The sequence below is a fragment of the Herpailurus yagouaroundi genome, unplaced genomic scaffold (assembly GCF_014898765.1).
Source record: "Herpailurus yagouaroundi ecotype Mexico unplaced genomic scaffold, PumYag 164, whole genome shotgun sequence".
Taxonomy (NCBI): domain Eukaryota; kingdom Metazoa; phylum Chordata; class Mammalia; order Carnivora; family Felidae; genus Herpailurus; species Herpailurus yagouaroundi.
Genome location: NW_024412405.1, coordinates 45,595,652 through 45,618,135, shown reverse-complemented (window position 1 = coordinate 45,618,135; position 22,484 = coordinate 45,595,652).

Sequence of the window (22,484 nt, the reverse complement as noted above, 5' to 3'; positions counted from 1 at the left end):
ATAAATCAATATGTATAATTAATATATAATAATTAATATATAAGAAATAATATAATAATCAATATATAATATATAATTATTATCATCTGTTAACCAGGGGCAAGTCCATGAATTTCTTATGACCAAAGTTAACCTAGCATGTAGCGCTCCACAGCAGGTGTGAGATGGAAGAATTATATGGAATGGGTTTTCAAATGACAAAGTAAAAGTTTCCAGTTTTCACCTCACTTCAAAGAAAAGAACCCAGCAGACATATATTCTTTGTCTCGTTGGTTTGCAGATACATTATTAATATCTTTGACATGGAAGAAAAGGCAGCCCAAGGGCCCTAAATTCTCATTCTATATAGATAAAAGAAGAAGCAGTTAACTCTGCTACTGAACAACTGTTTTAAATAAAAAGCAAAGAATGAACCCAAAGCTTGTTCGCAACTCTGTGTGCCCATTTAACCTCTGGGTCATATACTACTTGATTTGAATTTCTATTAATGCTTTTCACACTTTCTTATGCAGCTGGTAACAATAAGGGTAATTAGTGAAAAAATTACCCCCTACAAAATGCATGCAAAGATTAATATTACCGTCCATAATTTTAAAAAATGATGGCTACAGATAGAACCAATATTCACCTTACCTAATACAACACATAATGGCAGCACAATGTATGTTCCATTAGTGTTAATATTATGAATTTTTTTAGCCCTGCTGGAGAGTAGCTTTGTTTTCCCAGTAATATTCTTTTATTCTTTGTAGAAACAGCAAAAATAATTCTCTTGATTTGACCAACTTACCTTCCTATCACACTGTCTTTTCCAGGGCATTTTTTGCCTCCCTTCCTTCTCCCACTTGATTACTTTTAGTATGATAAATGAGTTAAAAAAAAACAAACAAAAAACGTAACAGAAAAAAAAAAACAGTAAATGAAAATTGCTCAGAAAAAGATGGACATCATTTTTACCATCGATCACAGGTATATTTTGTGTGTTAGACTAGAAATACTGAATTGATTTTAAGTCAAATGAAATCTAATGCAGTCATAGTTCTAACATTGCAAGATGTGAAATTGTTGGCCCATCACTGCAATTCTGAGATGTAATTCTCCCACTTATAGAATGGTAAGATATGGCTTGGAGAAATTGAACTATGGCTACTCTGAACTGAGATGTATGCGTTTGAAATAAACTGACTTCGAAGACAGCATAAAAACAAGCATGTAAAACAATTAATCATTATATGTTGGGCCACTTAAAATTATTGTATTTTAGATATATAGGGTTAAATAAGACCTTAGCAAAATCATTTTAATCTATTTTCTTTTGATATTTTAATGTGTCTATAAGAAAGTGTAAAATTACAAGCTTTGTTCACAATTTTGGCATGTGTTATCACTCTATAGGACAGTGCTGTTATAGGAACTCCAATTTTAAAAGTATTTTTGCTCATGACAGAAAAATAGATCTCAGTGAATCTTTATCAGTTATTTTGAACAAGATATATTTATTATTTCAAAATATTGCTTCCATATTTAACTTGTTACTTAAGCAGAATGTTATTTTTTTCTAATGAAGTGTTTCTTTCAAGATTTTAAACTTGTATTGGTGTCTGTATACTCTAGATTAGAAAAGCCAACCACCAGCACTCTTTTAGTAAAACTTTTTTTTTTTTTTTTTTTTTACCTGTGAAGTTGATCCTCTTATGCTAAGGACACAATTTTGAGAGAAATACCAATAACCGTGAGAAAGGAAGGGAACCTACTTAAAGCAGCCCTTCAGTTGTGCTGTGCATGATCCTCAAATATACTTGTCCACTCAGAGTCATGATTACTAGATTTGGATGCTAATGGAATCATCAAGTAAAAATTCCCAAACTTAAAAAAATAGCATGCAAAATATTACAACGTACTTTCTTGATTTGGTTGGTAAGTTTCGATTCGCCTTTCATTAAGAATTCATCATAATGTGAGCTAAACCATCTGCCCTTTATCAAGAATATATAAAAGAAATGTGTAGTTTTTTCTGGATTGCTGCTTTAAAAAGCAAGCGATTGCTTTAAAGGGATACATAACTCTCATGTCAGAAGAAAACTCCCATTGTCACTATTCTTTATCTAGAAATGGCTGTGTGTTTGTAAAACATACCTCTTTTTAAATTTTTTTTGCTTATTTATTTTTGAGAGAGAGAGGGAGAGAGACAGTGCATGAGCAGAGGAGGGCGGGGGAGAGAGAGACACACACAGGATCCAAAGCAGGCTCCAGGCTCTAAACTGTCAGCCCAGAGCCCGCGTCCGGGCTCGAACCCACCAGTGGTGAGATCATAACCGGCTGAGCCACCCAGGTGCCCCAAAACATACTCTTTAAAAAAATTTTTTTTAATGTTTATTTATTTTTGAGACACAGAGTGTGAGTGGGGGAGGAGCAAAGAGAGAGGGAGACACAGAATCTGAAGCAGGCTCCAGGCTCTTAGCTGTCAGCACAGAGCCCCATGTGGGGCTCAAACTCACGAACTGAAGTCGGACGCTTACCGACTGAGCTGCTCAGGTGCCCCAAAACATACCTCTTTTTTAAGCCTAAGATCAAAGTGAGATTCTTTTATAGCTAATTATACATATTTCACAGATAAAAAGCATTTCTTCTCAAAGAGACACTTTCTTTGTTAGGTTGTTCAAAAACTTTATTTGTTCAAACCATAGCCAAAGTTGTTTGCTCTCTTGCAAAAGTATAGCTTCGTTTGTTAATATATGCATTCATTCAGAAAATGCTGTCCACTTCCTACTCACTGCAAGGCACTGGGTTATTTATAGCATCAGAAAATAAGGTAAAACCCCAAAGACTGGAAACTATTCTCTTAATGGTAATTATTTCAGATGATGAGTTTGAGTGCATTAGAACCCCATTACATTTCTGGGTTTTGTTGAGTAAACAAAAGCTACTGAAGATTGTTGATATTGAAAAGTCATTAAGAAATTCTGTAGTTTTCAAATTGAACCCTTTACTGTTGAGTCATACTTGTTTATTTGTATATTTGATGGTAACAATGGAGGATGACAACCAGAACAAATTGGATTAATTTTGTCATGATACACGATTGAAAATGCCAGAACATTGTAAATAGACTTCTATCATGTTTTTCAAAACTGTAAGTGAATAGTAATAAGTAATAATTATTTTATAAAGCATTTCTGAAGCATTCCAAGTAATCTTAATTTCTAATAGTGATTATTGGAAGTGGTTATTTTTCTTCACTTAGGTTTATAATATTAATGACAGAGTCCAGGTAGAATGTTTCCTAATAGTATTGAATAATTATTATAAAATGTAGACTTAATCCTTTCCCTTTTCATTTAATTTTTTGATTTAAGATAATTTTCAAAGAGTAAACTGGAATATCTATTTCCACTTAAATATTGCAATTTTAGAGAAAATATATGATATTATGTAATATGTTTGTTGTGAGAAGGTTTTAATGACATCTTAAACCTTATCTCATTAAGGCCAATGTATTATTATTATTATTATTAATCTAGGTGGCAGTTTTTCATATTTTCTTTTATTACTATAAAACTGGAACAGAAAATTTAAATCATTTTCCTACAAGATTGGTGCCTTTAATTGGTGGATTAAACATTCAATTTATGGAACGCTAATCCATAATCGAACTATTATATTAGAAATTTCCTTTATATATTTCATCCTTTTTAAATCTCTTGATGAAGTCTTACTTTGTTTATAAAAAGTATTCTGATAGTGGTGATTTTTATCTTGATGTGCAGCAGTAAATGAAGATAGTCATTTATGACCAGCACTACTTTCACAGTAATAATTTCCTTTTGTTTCTCACTGCAAATTTTAAGTAATAAAAATATAGTTATTCTCAAAAATTGGAGTTGTTCTCTTTTAGTGCTTTAAATAAAATGTAATAGAAATCTGTAGATGATCGTAAATTTAAAACGATCAGTTATATTGCTTGAAAAATATTTTCTTTCTTCCACATATAAAAATTCCCTTCATTTGAATTATACTAAAGCAACTGAATACTTTGGACCTAAGAAGAAATTAGACCTGCAGCCAATGCAGTCATTTATAATATATTGGACCTTGAACAATCCCTTTATTTTTAGTGTTGTTAGGTTTTCTAAAGCAATCAAATAATAGATTCTGTTGCTTATGTTTTTGCTTAAAAAAGAATATTGTGGATTTAGAGTAAAATGAATCTACATGTATTGGTTGCTTAGTTGCTATTGATATCATAATATATAGGAATATCCAGTATAAAGGTATACAACTAACGATCCCCCAGATAATAGAAAAGTAGCTAATGATTGTCGGTCAAAATGATCTAACAAGTATTATATGATGCAGGCACGAGCGCTTTAACAATTTGTACACACCAAGATTCTATGGCAACATTACCACTCAGGAGAAGGACAATATGACATAAGTAACAAAGATCTATACAATATTGCAGCATTATGAACCAATGTGAATGGATGAGTTAATATTAAAGATGATACTACCAGAAAATGCTGCGAAAAACAGAGCTCCTATAGATCAAATATGTACTTTGGCTTAGTACTTGCAAAGTATTTTTGGTTGGACTATAGTTTTGTTATCCATTATTATGACCTTAATGGAAATTTTCTGATGAATTCTTCTCTTAGTTTCAAATCAGATCCTATCGTGGCCTGCAAATGACCTGCCCTAACTCTCTTTCCAACATTTCCAACTATATTTCCTTCCTCAGTTCCTTAAAAAAGCCAATTACAGTTTTGAGCTTCAGAGCGTTTGTAGGTGTTATGTACTTTGAGAATGTCCATGCCACAAATATACATATGATTTTCTCCCTCACTTTATTCACCTCCCTCTTCAACCTTTAACAAACGAAAGAGGCCTTTTCTGATTATACTATCTATAGTAGCACTTCCTTCTTCCATATATCCTCTTACCTTTATTTTTTTCACAGTATATATGACTACCTTCCAACAAGTTGTACATTTGCATTAGTGAGTTTAATTAACTCTATAGCTCCTATAACAAATGATCAACAAAAACATACCAGTTTAATTCAGTAAAAACTGATTTCTCATTCACATTATACTTTTGACTCTTGTCAACAGGTTCTCCTCCAAGCTTTGACACTTGGGTCATGGATTCTTCCTTCATGTACCTCTGCCATTTTCTAAGGTATTCACCATTATGTCAGTGAATTAGCATCGAGAGAGAGAGAGAGAGAGAGAGAGAGAAAGAGACAGAAGAAAAAATGCAGGGTTTGTCATAGGTAGGTTTGAGAGTGGCATACATCAATTCTTCCCATTAGACAGCACCCAGTCACGTGTCCCCATTATCACTGAATGGGAGGCTGGAAAATGTAAATCTCTGTATGGTGTGTACTCAGTACAACTGATAATCCTTAACAAGACTCTACCATATTTGTTTTTTCAGATGTTTCTAGTCTGTCTCCTGAGATACATCCTATACCCATAGAAGGCAGCAGCATTATTTGTTTGGTTCCTAGAATAGAGCTTTGCGTGTAGTAGCTACTCAGTAAATGTTTTTAAAATGAAAAAAAAATGCAGTATTTTATTTATCATTTGCTCCACATTGGCTTAAGTCTGATAACATACACTAAAAGCAAGAGAATCTCCTAGCATTGATATCCTGAGCCAGTTGGCACTGATCAGAGATGTAGGTGAAAGCTAGTAGCTCTGGCTTACCCTTAAGGTGGTCAGCTCAGGTTCTTTGCTTCATTTTGGTCACACACTGCCATCAACGTATTGCATACACAGAATAGACCAAGTTCCTCTCTTAAATAGAATTTGGAAATATATAATTTCATTATAACATTTCATTACAAAGTACAGTTTAAAATTTGATGAGAATTGTGATTTGTTTACTTTCTTCTTATTTTTTTAATGGCAAAATGTTTGAACAGAATATTATATTTAATGCAGCAGGGCACTTACTACTTTTTATAACATTTGCAGAGAACTTAACAAAACACTTTCAACATTCTTATCGGTCTCTACAACAAGCTAAGAAACCAATTGTCCTAATTGTTTTGATTTTACAGAAAAGGATATGGGTCTCAGAATCTGTCACTTCCACAATATTACCAACTCACGAGCAGCTAGGTTTTAATCTGATGCTCATTCTACTGCATTTATGAACAAAGCTTTCATAATCTTCAAAGCAATTTGCTCAGTAAAGTAATTATAATCATTAATTTTCAAATGCATTTTATTTATTTATCTTTTTAGAGAGAGAGAGAGAGAGAGAGAGAGGGACAGAGAGAGAGAGTATCTTAAGCTGACTCCATGCTCAGGACAGAGCCCAGTGTGGGGCTTAATCCCATGACCCTGGGATCATGACTTGAGCTGAAACCAAGAGTTGGACATTCAAACAGGTGAGCCACCCAGGCGCCTGTCAAATGCATGCTTTGATCTATTGATTACAGTTTCCTAATGTATTGGCTCCAAGAAAGTATGAATTCAAAGCTCACACGGACCTTTTTGACAAATAGTGATGAAACCCTCATGATGAGGTTGTGTTTGTTTGTTTGTTTTCTGTTTTTAAATCAAGTTAGTTAACATACAGTGTAGTCTTGGCTTCAGGAGTAGAACTCAATGAATGATTCCTCTCTTATAGATGACACCCAGTGCTTATCCCAAAAAGTGCCCTTCTTGATGTCCATCATTCATTTAGCCCTTCCCCCCACCCACCTCCCCTCCAGGAATCTTGTTTGTTCCCTGTATTTAAGAGTCTGTTATGGTTTGCCTCTCTCTGTGTTTTCATCTTATTTTTTTCCCTCCTCTATGTTCATCTGTTGTGTTTCTCAAATTCCACATGTGAGTGAAATCATATGATATCTCTCTTTCACTGACTTATTTCCCTTAGAATAAAACCCTTTAGTTCCATCCACATTGTACACGTGAGTTTTCTACTAGAGGAAAATAAGCCAAAACAAGGAGGGGGGGAGATATAGTACTTTACAGAGGAAGGTCTAGCTCCAAAATGTGATTACTAATAGTTTGGTGACAAACCACAATGTGAGAGTAGTAGTCCTAGCAGTGTCTTACACCACACACAAAAACAAACTCAAGTTAAAGACTTAAAAGTGAGACCTGAAACCATAAAACACCTAGAATAAAAATTAGCAATCTCTTGGATGGATGTTGGCCTATAGAAACATTTTTCTATATATATATCCTTAGGCAAGGGAAACAAAAACAAAAATAGACTATTGGGATTACACCAAAATAAAAAGCTTTTGCACAGCAAAGGAAACCACCAGTGAAACAAAAGACAGCCTGCTAAATGAGAGAAGATATTCACAAATGGTCTATCCAATAAGGGGTTAATACACAAAATATATAAAGAACTTATAAAATGCAACACCAAAACCAAAACAAAACAAAGCAAAACAAACAAAAACCTCCAAACGGTCCAATTAAAAAAGTGGGCAGAGAACCTGAATAGACATTTTCCCAAATAAGATATACAGATGGCTACCAGACAAATGAAAAAGATGGTCAACATTACTAATTATCAGAAAAATACAAATCAAAACCACAATGAGATATCACCTTATACCTTTCAAAAGGGCTTAAATCAAAAAGACAAGAAACAACAAGTGTTGTTAAGGATGTGGAGAAAAAGAATTCCTCACGCACTGTTGCTGGGAATGTAAATTGGTTCAGCCATTAGGGAAAACCGTGCGGAAGTTCCTCAAAAATTAAAATCATGGGGTGCCTGGGTGGCTCAGTCGGTTAAGTGGCCGGATTTAGCTTAAGGTCATGATCTCACAGCCTATGAGTTTGAGCCCCGCGTGGGGCTCTGTGCTGACAGCTCAGAGCCTGGAGCCTGCTTCAGATTCTGTGTCTCCCTCTCTCTCTGCCCCTCCCCCACTCACCCTCTGTCTCTCTCTCAAAAATAACTAAACATTAAAAAAATTAAAAAATTAAAATCACATATGATCCAATAATTCTACTTCGGTGTATTTATGGAAAGAAAATGAAAACACTAATTCAAAAAGATATATGCACCCCTATGTTTATTGCAGGATTATCTACAATAGTCAAGATATGGAAGCAACTCAAGTGTCCATCAATAGATGAATGGGTAAAGAAGCTGTGGTATATATATATATACAATGGAATCGTACTCAGCCATAAAAAAGAATGAAATCTTGCCAGTTGCAGTTGCGACAACATGGATAGACCTAGAGGACATTATGCTAAATGGAATAAGTCAGAGAAAGACAAATGCCATATGATTTCACTTACATGTGGAATCTTAAAAAAAAAAAAAAAGCAAAAAGCAGAAAGAGACCCATAAATACAGAAAACTGGTCGTTGCCAGAGAGGAGGGAGGTAGGAGGATGGTCAAAACGAGTGAAGGGGAGCGGGAGGTACAGACTTCTAGTTGTGGAGTGAATACATCGTGAGGCTAAAAAAAACAGCATAGGGAATATAGTCAACGGTATTGTAATAGCATCGTATGGCGACGGGCGGTAGGTGCACTTGTGGTGAGCATGGTATTGAGTATAGACTTGTGTAATCGGTACGTTATATATTGGAAGATAATTTACATTACACTGTGTGTCAACTACATTAATGATAATAAAAACCCCAGAGTGGGTAGTCTGAGAAGGCATCCTTTTCCAAGAGTGTTTGTAGGAGTGCTGACAACACTACTTCATCTTTGGCCCTTTATCTTGGTCTCCCCTCTGACGCACAGATAGCACCACTTTAGATAATGAGTACAGATGATCGTGCACAGAAGTCTCCACTTCAGATAACAGCTCCGTGGCCTCACCACCATGCCCCTCACTCTATAAAAGCTCTGGGTTGAGGGCGGGGCTTGGCGTTGAATAGTTGCGTAGGGCTCTGGATTCTTCACACGTCCCCCTCCTTATCAGTAAGTTACCCTGAGTAAAATTCTAAATGGTGTGGAGCGGGCTTGCTTTGTAGTTTGGTGTTCAAGTGCCTTCTGAGCTGGCAGTGAGAGCCTGCTTGGGATTCTCTCCCTCTGTGCCCGTTTCCTGTTTGCGGGCTCTCTCTCAAAATAAGTAAATGAACTTTAAAAATATAAAATAAAAAACTAAAGTGCCCTCTCAAGGTGGAGGGTATTTACTGACCCTCCTCCACCTTCTCACAGTGGTTTTGCAAAATTTAACTGGGGTTAAATCAGAGCTCACGTTAGAGGCAAGCATTTGAATGCAAAGTTCACTTTCCATGATGGATATAGAAATGGACAAAGTAAACTGTGACTCAGGGTGGGTTATGACAACAATGGGAAATTAGGTTGATATGCAAATGGAAGCCCAATAAGGATGGGAACCAAAAAAAAAAAAAAAAAAAAAAGGAGCATGGGATACTGTAGCATATTGTAAAATGGGACATTATCAGCTTAGTGCTAGCACCCCAGATTACAGGTTAGGGGCTGCAGAATATTGTCAACCCTGACCTATGAGCAAAGAGACAAATGCAAATATGTAGAGCTGTTGGATGCTTTTTGGCCCAGGTCCTGGACCAAACTGAGCCCACAGACTAGCGGTTTTCAGATGGCCGCTTCAGGGCAAGCCAGGGTTTAGGCAGTCAGAACTGAGGGTCGCCAATGGCAATCTAAACATTCTAGGGGATGGGCTTGTACAACGCAGGATGATGTTGAGAATTCTATAGCATCTTCTGTGAGAGTTTGCATATGCTGTGTTTTTAACTCCTCTGTTTAGTAGAAGAGAGAAGTAGGAACATGATAAACAGAAAGCATGATTGTGTAAATCCAGAATGGTTTTCTGGTGGCCAGTGTGGTTGTGTAATAAGTATAAAATATTAACCAATAAGAAAGCCTTTCAATTAAGAACTTTTATAAATTTAGAGTTTTAATGGTGAAATACTACTTTTTCAATTTCACAACATGTCTTTATTTGGTAATGAGTAAAATTTGTTTTTTTTTTAAGTTTTTGTTTAAATTCCAGTTAAGCGACTGTGTAATATTAGTTTCACGTCTGCCATGTAGTGATTCAGCACCAGGTGCTCATCACATCAAGTTCACGCCTTAATCCCCATCACCTATTTAACCCATCCCCCAACCATCTCCCCTCTGGTAACCATCAATTCTCTATCCTTAAGAGTCCGTTTCTTGGTTTGCCTCTCTTTTTTCCCCTTTGCTCGTTTCTTTTGTTTCTTAAATTCTACATGAGTGAAATCGTGGTGTTTTTCTTTCTATGACTGACTTATTTCATTAACATTATACTCTCTAGCTCCATCCATGTCATTGCAAATGGCAAGACTTCATTCTTTTTTATGGCTGAGTAATCTCTATACCACATCTTTATTCATGGGTAGATGAACACTTGGGCAAAAGTTGTTCTAACACAAAGTCTAGTAAGCTATTTATGTCAACATATGGCCATATTATAATGCTATGAGAGGCAGAACAAAATATGAAATTTATAGGTCCATGCTTATTTCCTCTTTCTAATGCAAGTATAGATTTTAATGTTTTGTTTGTTTTGTTTTGTTTAATGATGTACCAGAGAAGTTTGGGTCACTATCTTAACTTTTATTTGCAAACTGCCTGGGTGACATTGGTTATCAACATGAAAACTTTCAAGTATAATCTGTCACCTTTTTAATAATACTAATCAAAGCTAATTGTTTTTTTCTGTTATTGGAAACTGGTTTAAATGAGTTTGATTTATAAAAGTTCTGAGTATTAATATTTGTTTTATGTGTTTTAACATAATCTCCTTCTGACATTGCTAATTGTGTTTAAAACAAAACATTTTAATGTGTTCTAATTGATTAACCCTACTTCAATGATTTCTAATACCACTCCTGCCTTTTATCAAGTTTTTACATCTGATTGATCTAATTTAAATTTTTTCTCTTTTAATGATTGCCCCTACTCTTCACCAGTATTACATTATTTTATTTTTTGTATATTTATAGAATATCTATGCTAGAATAAATTCTGCTACTCTGTGGATCAATTTAGGAGATGATTGAATGTATTATTTCATTGAGTCTTTTAGTCCATTAACAATTAAGCTGCCTTTATGTCTTTCCATAATTTCTGTAACTAGTTCCTAAGAAATGTTCTATGTCTTTTGCTAGCTATATTTTGATTTTATTCTCAGTTATGAGTAGGATCTTTGTCTCCAAAGAATGATAATTATTTTTGTATGCTAATCTTTAGCTAGCCAACATGCATAATTATCCTAATAATTCAAATGGTTTGTACATATGAGTTTATGGATTTTCTATGCAGTCAATTAAAGGTAAATAAGTTTTTTTTTTTAAGTTTATTTGGAAAGACAGAGAGAGTACGAGAATGTGCGAGCGAGCATGCACAAGCAGGGGAGGGACAGAGAGAGAGGGAGACTGAGAATCCCAAGCAGGCTTTGCACTATCAGCACAGAGCCTGGCACGGGGCTTGAACACATGAACCGTGAGATTATGACCTGAGCCAAAGTCAAGAGTTGGATTTTAACCGACTGATCCACCCAGGTGCACCAAAAGCAAAGAAGTTTTTATTTCTTCTTATGACTCCTATGAACTATTGTCTTTGATTTTATTTCATTGGCCGGGGCCTCTAATACAAGACTGAATATACATGGTGGAAAGGGCTACATTCTTATTTCAACTCAGTATTCTTCAGTCATAGGTTTACTGGTAATTTTTAATGTCATTCATTAAGTTAACATTTTATTTCTAGTTTTCTAAATTTTCTATAAGTAACAAATGTTGACATTTGCTAACTATTTTTAACCATCGACTTGAGGATCATAATTTTCAACTTCTAATTTCTCAATATACAGTTGGTTTTCAAACTGGAAGACACATAATCCTTAAAAATGTTCAAACTTCCCAAAGACTACATAGACTTGAGTGATTGCAAAACAGTTTCAACATTCTTAATTTCATTTGTGTTCTTTCTTAATAGAGATGTGTGAACACGTACACATTGCCCTTCTACAGTTGCCCTTTGTGTGTAAACAAACAAAATCCTATCTAGAATTTAACCCATCTAGAATTTTTCTATGATGAATTGCCACTAGTTATGAAGTATGCTGCACATAACACAAAGGGAAACATTAAACCTGTGTCTGCAAAGAGTTTTTAAGTCAAGGTACCATGAAGCCAAAAAGCACATAGTATCTTTCTCTGTCCTACGTGTGTTTTGCTTAAGGGTGCCTAGTGGGGTGTAAGAATGGGCTATTTTGACCTATATCAAGATATTCAGGATCCAGAAATGTTGTAATGAAGTGGGAATGATGACAGCCTTCACTTAATAACTTCACCTCTTCCACTTCTCAATTATTGTACAAGAATACTTCACTGCTAAGGGAGAATCCAATGAGAGAGAAGAGAGCATCTTTATATAGCAACGAGTGCTGTTTACATGATCTTTATTTCTTTCATGTTAGAAATTCATAGTAACCCTTTCTATTTTATCTATTATCGATTATATTACTGTTTCCCTCCTTTTACTCCCTTTCTGAAAAGCAAGCAAACATCCAGGGCCTTTGTCATGTGGTGTTACTTTGGCTTCCATTAGTTAGCTGAGTTTTTATCCAGATCCCTTCAAGGGGGAGTGGGGGTTGGCCTTCTCTGACCGATGGAATATAAGATGGAGAAGAGAAAGTGGCGGTGTAAGATGCAGACTAGTGCTTTCAGAACCCAACCTTTTTATGTGTTCACTCTCCACCATGAGAAAAACCTATTGTGGGCAGTGTTGCTTCTTCAGCCTGGGTCCCAGGAGGAAGCCAGAGGAAAGCGGCACTAAATTGCCCCAAAGCCTTGCTTCCTTTGAACTAACCCAGAAGGCAGACCTGAAAACTCACTGTGGCTTATGCTCAAAGGGTGAGGGCAAAGTACAAAAGCCACATCTCTCTGATAGTAAAACCAAACACTGAAGTAGGTGCTGCATTCACAAGTCTATTGTGGGAAGTTTGGACATTGTGGAGAACACTCCCTTTGTAATCCTTGTGAATAACGAGCATTGTGATGAGCAAGATTAGGAATTACTTCTTTGAAGTTCCTATTCTCTTTGCCCTGTGAATCAAAGCAAGGCCCACAGCTCTAGATTTTTCCCTGAGCACAGATAAGAACCCTGGAAAAGAATGCAGCTTGGGGACCCAGATGCATGTTTTATATGTACGTGGTTTGCATTCCATCCTTCTTTTAGAGGATAGACTCCTCTTGAGTGTTATTATAAATTGTATCTAAATTTAAAGCACTGCCAAAGGATGGAAACATAGTGTGGTGTATTCCCAAATGAAGAAGATCTATTCCCTGACAAAGCAAACTGTCACACTGTGAGGAAGAACAAGACTAAAAAAAAAAAAAAAACTTATGTGAAAGCTAATATTTTTTCTGCCAAAGCGACTTAGCTGAAGTGGAACACTGAGAATTATATTTAGGTACTGGTATTTTTGCACTAAGAGGACACACAGAAGGAGAAACTGGAAACTATTGGGACTGATGCATGTGTTCTAAGTTCTAGTTCTGGAATTATAAATAGCGAAGTAACAACCTGGATTCATTTAGAAGGCTACATTTAGGACACTCTAATATTGCTACAGAGTTTTGATTAAAAATATTACAAAAGAAACTATAAAACTACAGGAGCACCCACAAAAGAAGTAATGTCATGCCCTATGCATTAAATACATTAGTCAACATATTTTCAGAAACTGTAATCCAAGATACACATTTCTGAGAGTTACAGATAGCTATTGAACAGATTGTTTCTCAGGTAAGTTATCCTAGAATCAAGCTATTCTACAAAGAATGAGGGAAAAAAAAGAGAAACTAATCATTTAAAGTCCAACAGCTATTAATGCCTAGCTTTGGGATTAAATACATATTCAGAATCATACTTGCCATTGCAGTGGTAAAAATAAAGCTAATTATTAGGGTAATCAATAGCATTATGGGATGGGGAAAAAAAACAGGAATAACAGAATGATTGGTCACCACTCCCAATTCTCCAGAGATCTTTTTGCAAAGCTAAAAAGCAAAAGGGATAAGCAGAAATGAAAGTAAGGTAACACTTGATAATTTATGCTTGTACCTAAATCTCTGTGCAGGAAACAGTGAATGAGAAAACTTGGTTTAGACTCAAACCTTCCCTAGCTTTTCCTTTTCCACTGCTAACACCCAAAGTGAACAGAAAAATTATGAGAAGAAAGCATCCTGGATCACAGGAGACAAGAGGGAGATGTTTGACCCTCAAAAGAACATTAATCCATTTTCTACCCTGAAGCTTGTATGCAAAGACATAAGATATCATGGATTAAATTATGGGAATCCCGGATAATGAAAATTGCATTATCTTTGTCCTAGGATGTGACCAATCAGATTAAACTGCCCATCCTTGAGATGGGATAGAGAAGGGTAAAGACAGGAGTAAGTGTAAATATTTCTTATCAAAATCCGGTTTACTAATAATTTTGATAAATGCCTATTTAAAAAAAAAAAGCAGTGTGCTCTTTTTCTAGGTATTAGTAGAAATTCAACAGGAAAACAGTATTTGTAGGTTCTGAGACTTTCAAAGGAAAAAAGTTAGCTTAAGGATGCTAAGAAATAGCTAAGAAAATGCATGTCCTCTTAACTGTGAATGAATCAAAGATGGGAAAAGGAAATATGTAAAAAGAATGGCTGCAGCAAAGACTGTGATAAATCAGAAGGCTAATGAGGAAAAGGAGAATGTTTTTAAGCAGGACACTTAGCAAAGAAATGTATGTGACTAAAACAAAATATATGTAAAGGGTAAGCCAAATATAACTCTAGTCTTACAAAAATTTTAAGGGAAAATCATTGAATTTAACTAAGTTCAAAATACCTATTTTGAAGAGAATGATTATTAAAGTATAGAAACTAGAAAATATCTAAAATACATAATTCTCTCTCAATGAAGACTTACCAAATGAAATCAAGTTTTTAATTTCGGAAAAAATATTATCTAAAGGCATAATCTAAAAACAACAACAAAAACAAAAACCAATGGCAAAAAAAGAAACCTTACCTCAAAGAACCAATAGCCACCAACATTTGAGAACTCAAGAAAAGGTAGAAAAGTGAGAATAGAGAATATTCTTCTTATACAGTGTTAACTGTTGATATGAGAGCTTGAGACCAAGTGCATGGAGACCAAGACCAAGTGTAAGTCACTTGTAAAATTCTAGAATCATTTAGACGATATGATGTTGAATTCTTAAAAAGGATGACTAATACAGTTTTACCAAGAAAGATGATGTCAGGGAAACCTCACTTCTTCTGAGTATGCATCTGATTGGTTCTACATCATGAAACCTGTGACAACATAGATCTATATCAGTTAGCATTGTGACAAAAGAAAGTTTCTCATGAGACACTCCAGAACTATACTTTATCTACTATAAAGGTAGATTGAAAAGTTTAAGTTGACTTCTGCAGGTTCGTTCTTGGCTTTCTCCTGTTTACCACATCAGAAACAATAAAAAGTTTAGAAGCTAAAGCTGAAGCAGAATTCGTAAAATCTTGTGATACTGGATATGCTATGGTTAAACTGTAACCCAAGAATACTACTTCAGTTGAAAGGAAGGTGTCTTAAAAATGTGTTTCGGGAAGCTGCTGGTACCAAGTTCTCCCCCCTGCCACTGAAGTAAAGAAATTTATGTTTATAGCCTGCATCTCACTAAGGAAAGAGGCAATGAGAATGGAAAGGAAGAGGCAGGTGGATGTGAGAGATATCATGGGCATATGATGAGCAAAATCTGTTTGCCAGCTACATGTTATACAAGAAAAACTAAGAATTTAAGTTGATTCTTAAGTTTCAAGCCTTGATCAGTAGAAGCAGTCAAATACGTATTTTTAAACTAGAATAGAGTAGAAATCCTGAGGAACTTTTCATTGGTGTGTGTTGATAATTATACTGTGAAATGTACTGAATTTTGCTAAGCGATGAAGAGAACAATACATTCTTCATTAATTTAAGAAGCCACTTATGTAGCCTTCATGGAGAACACAGTATGTACAAAGAACCCGTGTATATATCAAAGTGGGAAAATACAGAAGCTATGAGAGTTCAGATACAAAGGATCACAAGTCAGCAAGGGTAGGACTGAAACTCCTGGCTAGTTGACTCCAAATCTCATGTTTTCTTTCTCTAACCTGAACCAGGCTTGTGAAAAAATAAGCATAAAATATCTACTTATTCAATCATTGCTGCTTTGCTAAATTCTAAGCTTTTGTCTTGTCCCTCAGAGAGTTAATTCAGCTTTTCTCAGCAGCAGTGTGCCTTGTGAGCCTTCAAAGCTCAGAGTGGAACTGGTTTTAGTCACATGTGGATTGGAAACCAGACTCCCTATTAAACAGGTATATGACCTTGAGTGACTGCCTTAACCTCCCTGAGGATGCACAGAGTTGTTAATGAGCTCACAAAGCAGGCCAGCAAGTAGTCCTCACAAAGGGCAATTAGAGAAAGCAGGCAGGCCAATTAGTAATCGGAGACAGGAATTGATTCAGATAGGCATCAGGAATGCTCACTACTGGGTGATATCACTCACTCAACCAATCAATCATCCTGGGTGAAGAAAGGAGAAAGGATCATGAAAGATCTCTTGGATATGTATGTATTGATTTTGACTTGTTTTTTTGTTTTGTTTATTTATTTTGAGAGCATGTGTGCATGTGCACATGCAGGGGAGGAAGGGGGAGGGAGAGAGAGAGAGGAGAAAGAGAGAAAGGGAGAAAGAGAAAGAAAATCCCAAGCCTGAAACAGGGCTGAATCCAGGAACTGTAAGATCATGTTCTAAGCCAATACCAAGAGTCAGAAACTTAACCGACTGAGCTTCCCAGGCACCCCTGACTTCTTTTGTGTCTGAGGTCCATGACATCTGTTTTTCAGGGGTGTTCATTTGAGAAGCAGTGAGCAGTTGGAAAACTAGAGCACTGAACTAAGAACAAACAATATATCTTAAAATATTATTTGCTTATTGTCAAATTTTGGTTTAGATTATAGAAATAGTAATGGTAAAGAGCTAAGGAGTTTTGCTTCCCAGCATTTATCTATTAGGAACATGCTGTTGACCCCTATTGCCAGTACTTGAATATCTTTGGACCCACTTCTCTGCTCTGTGGAATGATGGTTTGGAATAAGTCATTTTCAGAGACCTCTTTGACATAAAATGTCTATGATTCTATTTAATTCTAACAAAAACAACAGAGATAGAGGGGCTCCTGGGTGGCTCAGTCAGTTGGGCGTCCAACTTTAGCTCAGGTCGTGGTCTCACAGTTCATGGGTTTGAGCACCGTGTTGGGCTCTGTGCTGACAGCTCCGAGCCTGGAGCCTGCCTCTGATACTGTGTCTTCCTGTGTGACCCTCCCATGCTCATGATCTATCTGTCTCTCAATAATAAATAAAAGTTTTAAAAAAATTAAAAAAAAACACAACAGAGATAGAAAAGAAAGCTTCAAACAACAAATATATGCAAATATTAAAGATAAACTGGGATTGAAAAGGAATAGTCTGTTAAGAAAAAGATCTTAATGTATCCTGTAAGCAATCATAAAGTTGAAGGTAAAGCGTGTTTCTATTTATAAAATACAAATAAGTTTATAAAATAGATAGGCAGAAAGAAACCAAAAGTGGATAAATATTTGGAAATATTAATTGGATAAATATAAGAATATTTGTATAAACAATATGTAACATTTATAGTAGTAAAAGGAATAAAAGCAGGTGTTAAACCCTACCAAATAGAGAAATAGGGAGGACCATTTATGGTTTATTATACATAATTGAGCTGAAAAAAGTTTTGATTATTAATAGAAAAATGTTAATCAGGAATATAAAATTTTAGATGAGTCTTTAGTGAAATTCCACTGAGACATTTTATGGGAAAAAAATAGTAAGTTTCTTCATTTTTGTCACATAATCCTAAGAATTAAAAAAAAAAAATCAAGTGCACTGCATTTCAATCCTTTTTTTTTTTTTCATCGTTTCGTGAATCACATAATGCCCACACATGATAGAGCCTTATATTCTAAGGTTGTAAGATGTTGACAATGAACTACCTTGCCACCTGATCCCGGTGCCATTATTCAATGCTTTTTGTTAAACATGGGATTTTTCTATTACTCTTATTTAAGTCCACCTGAAAGGGCTGTTAAAAGTGCTGTGATTGTTGTTCTTGTATCCTACCAGCATGGTTAGCCATGAGACATGGTTTGAAATTGGATTTCATTAATAGCTCAGCAGCCTATTAGTATCCCCTCTGTATGAAGGCATGTCAGATTCATAGAGAACAAGCAGGGACCCGTCTTAGTTTGATCTCACAGGCACCATCCTTTCTAAAGTAAGGTAACATGCTCAATCAAACCACGGGTCTTGATGCATCCTCGTTTCTGAAGACCCAAACCCCAGGCATATGGGTTTGTCTCATTTTTAGATACACATAATAAAACGGTCATTCGGAAAGTTCATTCATGTGTGTGTGGTACAACTGCTGACACAGTAAGCTTGCATTCTTTTAGAACGTGGGGCACAGTGGGTGTTTGCAACAGGCTCTATTTGCTAGTCAGCTCTCACAATGGATCACAGTTGAAGTCCTTTCACTCCAGGCTTCAAAATTGAAACGCAAACCCTCTGAGAAATCTTTCATGTATTGCTTTTAAGCTGGGCTGCAAAAATAATGAGCAATTAGTTCTTGTAATGATGCACTGCTGTTTGGATGAACGACTTGTAGATATTTCAAGTAGCCCATTGGGATCCTGGAGAAAAGAAAAGAAATCTACTTAGGATGAACCTTCCCTATTTAGTCTTCAAAGTCCTAGGTTGCTCACCACCAAGCTGAGCTTCTGAATAAAATGGTTGCTTTTAGCCTCCATGAAATGCTGGCACCCTGTCAGAATCCTGTATTTCAAGTTCCATTTCCTAGTGCCAAATTTTCATGCTATGTAACTCTTTAGGTAGCCTCTAAGAAAAGTTAAAGCTTATATAAAACCGAATTATTTTTTCTACAGAGTTAATTCTACTTAACAGATCTGTTTGCAGCTTTTACCATACATAGGACTGTCATGAGCAAAAAAGATACTCCATCCTTGAGCCCTTTCTTTGAAAGTCCGTCAAGGGAACACCCGGGAGCTGATGGTTTGTCTTCCGGTACACACGCGCGTGCACACACACACACACACACACACACACGCACACACACATAATGGATCTGGACTATATTAGATTTAAATTTATCTGAAATCCTTTAAGCCCAATAAATATAGTTTAGTAATCCCATGCTTAATCAATTTTGCTTTGACTTCTTTCTTTTGTAAAAGGTGTGAATACTTCCAGAAAGCTCTAAAATTCCAATGTTAGCATTTAATAAATTTAGGTTTGGAAAGTCTTAAAAAATTTTTTTCCTGCATGAATACCTGTATCGAGAAACCAAGTCCTCATGGTGAGTGATGTTGTTGCATTTCTAATTTCATATGGATGCTGCTTCAGAATAGACTCTTAGGACAAAAGAACAAGAGTTAAACATGCTTTCTCTATTCACTGTTATTTCGTGACATTACTTCTTAGGTTACCTTATTTTAAAAATATATAAAAATACATTGAGGCAAACATTGGCAGTATAATTTATTAACATCTTGGGTCAGATCAGTTCATCAGATCCCTGAGGGAAATCTAGTAAAAAAAAAAAAAAAGATACTGATAGGAAACTGTTACAGGAAAAAGAAAAAAGGAATCCATGTATCCTTAGAACATGGGGCTCTAAATGTGTACTCTAATAGATTATTGGTAACCAGAAAATAGAGATTGCCTTGAGACTGCAAGAACCCCTTCCTCGGAATCCATGTGTTTTTGTGTCTTTACCTAATGTAAGCTATACCATTCCATCCTTGGCACTTGGCAAGCTCTCAATCTTTGCTGAATTAAGAATGTGTGGCATTCGTTTTATGGAGTAGTCTTGTGGCACGGTATACTGGGTGAAGGTCAGGTAGAAAGTAACGTGGGTGCTCTAATCAGAGGATTTTTTTGTTAATCTCATCGTATTCTCTCATAGGTATATTGGCCTGTGTCTGTTATGACTTTCGGTGACTATAGGAAAAAGCCTCTCCTCAATATCTGCCAAATTCTCTCTAGAACCTTACTGTGTGAATGGCAAATCATTTTAGGTTTTGCTCCCTGTGCACTGCTGATGACGCCACACTGTTCGGTGCAAGGAGTCCTATATGAAGCCAGAGACCATCCTGGACAGTGGGGGAGGTGCAATCAGAGAAGCTAATGACCACAGTGTGTTACAGAGTAAGACTTGGAGAGAAGTTCCCTCCATACCAGTCTCCATGTTTTTTGTAAATCTTTTATCCTCTCCAGGGAAAGATTCTATATGAATGACATAATTTGGATTTCTGCAAAGCAGGAATCTCTCTCTAGTGGAGGATTAAGGACTGAGAAAATTAGAAACACTCCAGGAGCTGAAGAGGGTGGGAAGTTAATAGATGACTGGTAATGGAGAGATCAGAACAAAGGGCCTGGGGGAGATTATGAGTCTAAAGACCACTTCATCAAAAATTTGAAGTGAGGAAAACCTATCAAGTAGGAAAGCAATGGAACCGTTTATTCAGCTCACAAAAGAGACTTTAGACGATTCTTATAGAGACTTTCTAAGCCAAAAAAAAAAAAAAAATTTGTAGTGTGGGCACAGCAAAAACTTTACACATGAGGAATCAAACAGAATAGTAAATCCACCATTTTTCTGCATGGCAGGGCTTTAATGTTAGAAAATTTCCTGACAAAGAGGCTACAAGGCCCACAGGCTCCTTGTTCTGCCCCCAATAATGATCTCATGCATTCCAGAGCTACAGGCACCTAGGAAGAAGTGCAAAATGCTTACACCTGGAAAATAAGTTTCCGGCTTCTCTCAGTTTGCAGAAGCATGTATCTGTCTGATTTGAGATCTGTTTTTCTGTCTCAAAATGCTCATTTTTCAAGCCAAGCTTCCTGAGCAGAGTTTCAATACCATTTTCATCCAACTGCTTGTACAGGAAGTAAATGCTTTTTTGTTTGTAATTTCACCAGAGCAGCTGCTTGTGAACTCCCCATTATCTGCAACAATAAACTCCCTGGAGGAGAGGTTTGCTTGTGATCAGGCAGGAGTGAGGTAGGTGAGTGTGTTTTCCCCATGACCTTCACAAGCAGGCAGCGTCTTTGTCTTGTCTGATTCTTCAATCTTTCTGACACCCTGTGCACCACCACCCCTCTCCTTCCCAAATGGAATTCTAATTCAAATAAGAAGATTACGGTGCTAGAGCTGAAGACGTGTTATGGAACAAATCCAAATGGATAAAGCCTATTTTCCGACTCACAAAAATCCTCTCCTTTTTGACATTTCCAAATGGTCAAATGATTAAGAAAGAAGCCAAATGAAGAAGCTTTTCCACCCTACCTTTTCTTGTAGCATACACCTGGATAATGATTGGGAGGCGGGAATAGAAATATGGAACTCTTATACCATGCCCTTTGACCTTGATATTGCGCGGTACCTCGCGATAAAATATCAATGAAGTGTAGTGGGGGACGGTGGGGCACAGAAAGTAGAATAGGGTGCCATAATCTAAGGATTTTCTTCCATCACAATTCTTTCATAAGTAAGTTCTTGTGTATGACTTCCTTTCTGTGACTATAAGAAAAAGACTTCTCTTTAATATCTGCAATATTCTGTCAAGAAACTTATTCTGTTTAATTTTTGATCCCTATGCATTGCTGATGACAACAGAATGTTCAGTGCACAGTCTGAGGCTAATACTGTGCAGGACGTGTGTGTGTGTGTGTGTGTGTGTGTGTGTGTGTTTTCTTTTGTTTGTTTGTTTGTGTTGTTTTTGCCACTTCTCCCAAGACCCTGAATTCACATTGTGCCTCATAAAAAATGTGGAGATTTGCAATTCCAAATATGGGTAACTCGGACAACAAGCTTTTTTCTTCATATGTGAAGAGAACAAATAGTAGTGATTTAATAAGGATGATGCCTTTGGGAATTATGAAGACACAACTAAATTTAGATACACAGAATTTACCTTTAAAAGAGAGTGAAAGCAATGCTTTCAAAATAACTGAGAAATCCCTTTTTATTTAATTAAAATTATCATGAGTTTTTCTTCATTCAGTTATAGTCAATCATAAAATGAAAGCCATTTGAACCTAAAGGGACAATCAGGGAACAAATATTTCTCTAACTACTATTGGAGATAGATTCTACATGCTTAGTTGTTGAAATTTTCCTTAAAGAGAAAACTTAAAGCCTAAGTCAATCAAGATTATCTGCTTCCTCAATGATCTCTAAGACCAGTAGATTAAAGAGAAAACAGACAAAGTGGAAAAATTGGAAGGGGAATATCCATTTTGTCTTTTAAAGTCTGGTTTCAACAGTTTCATGTTGAAATGGCTTCATTTCAAGAGCAAATTTCTGAAATGGCGGGCTTGACACTAAGAATACCATTGGA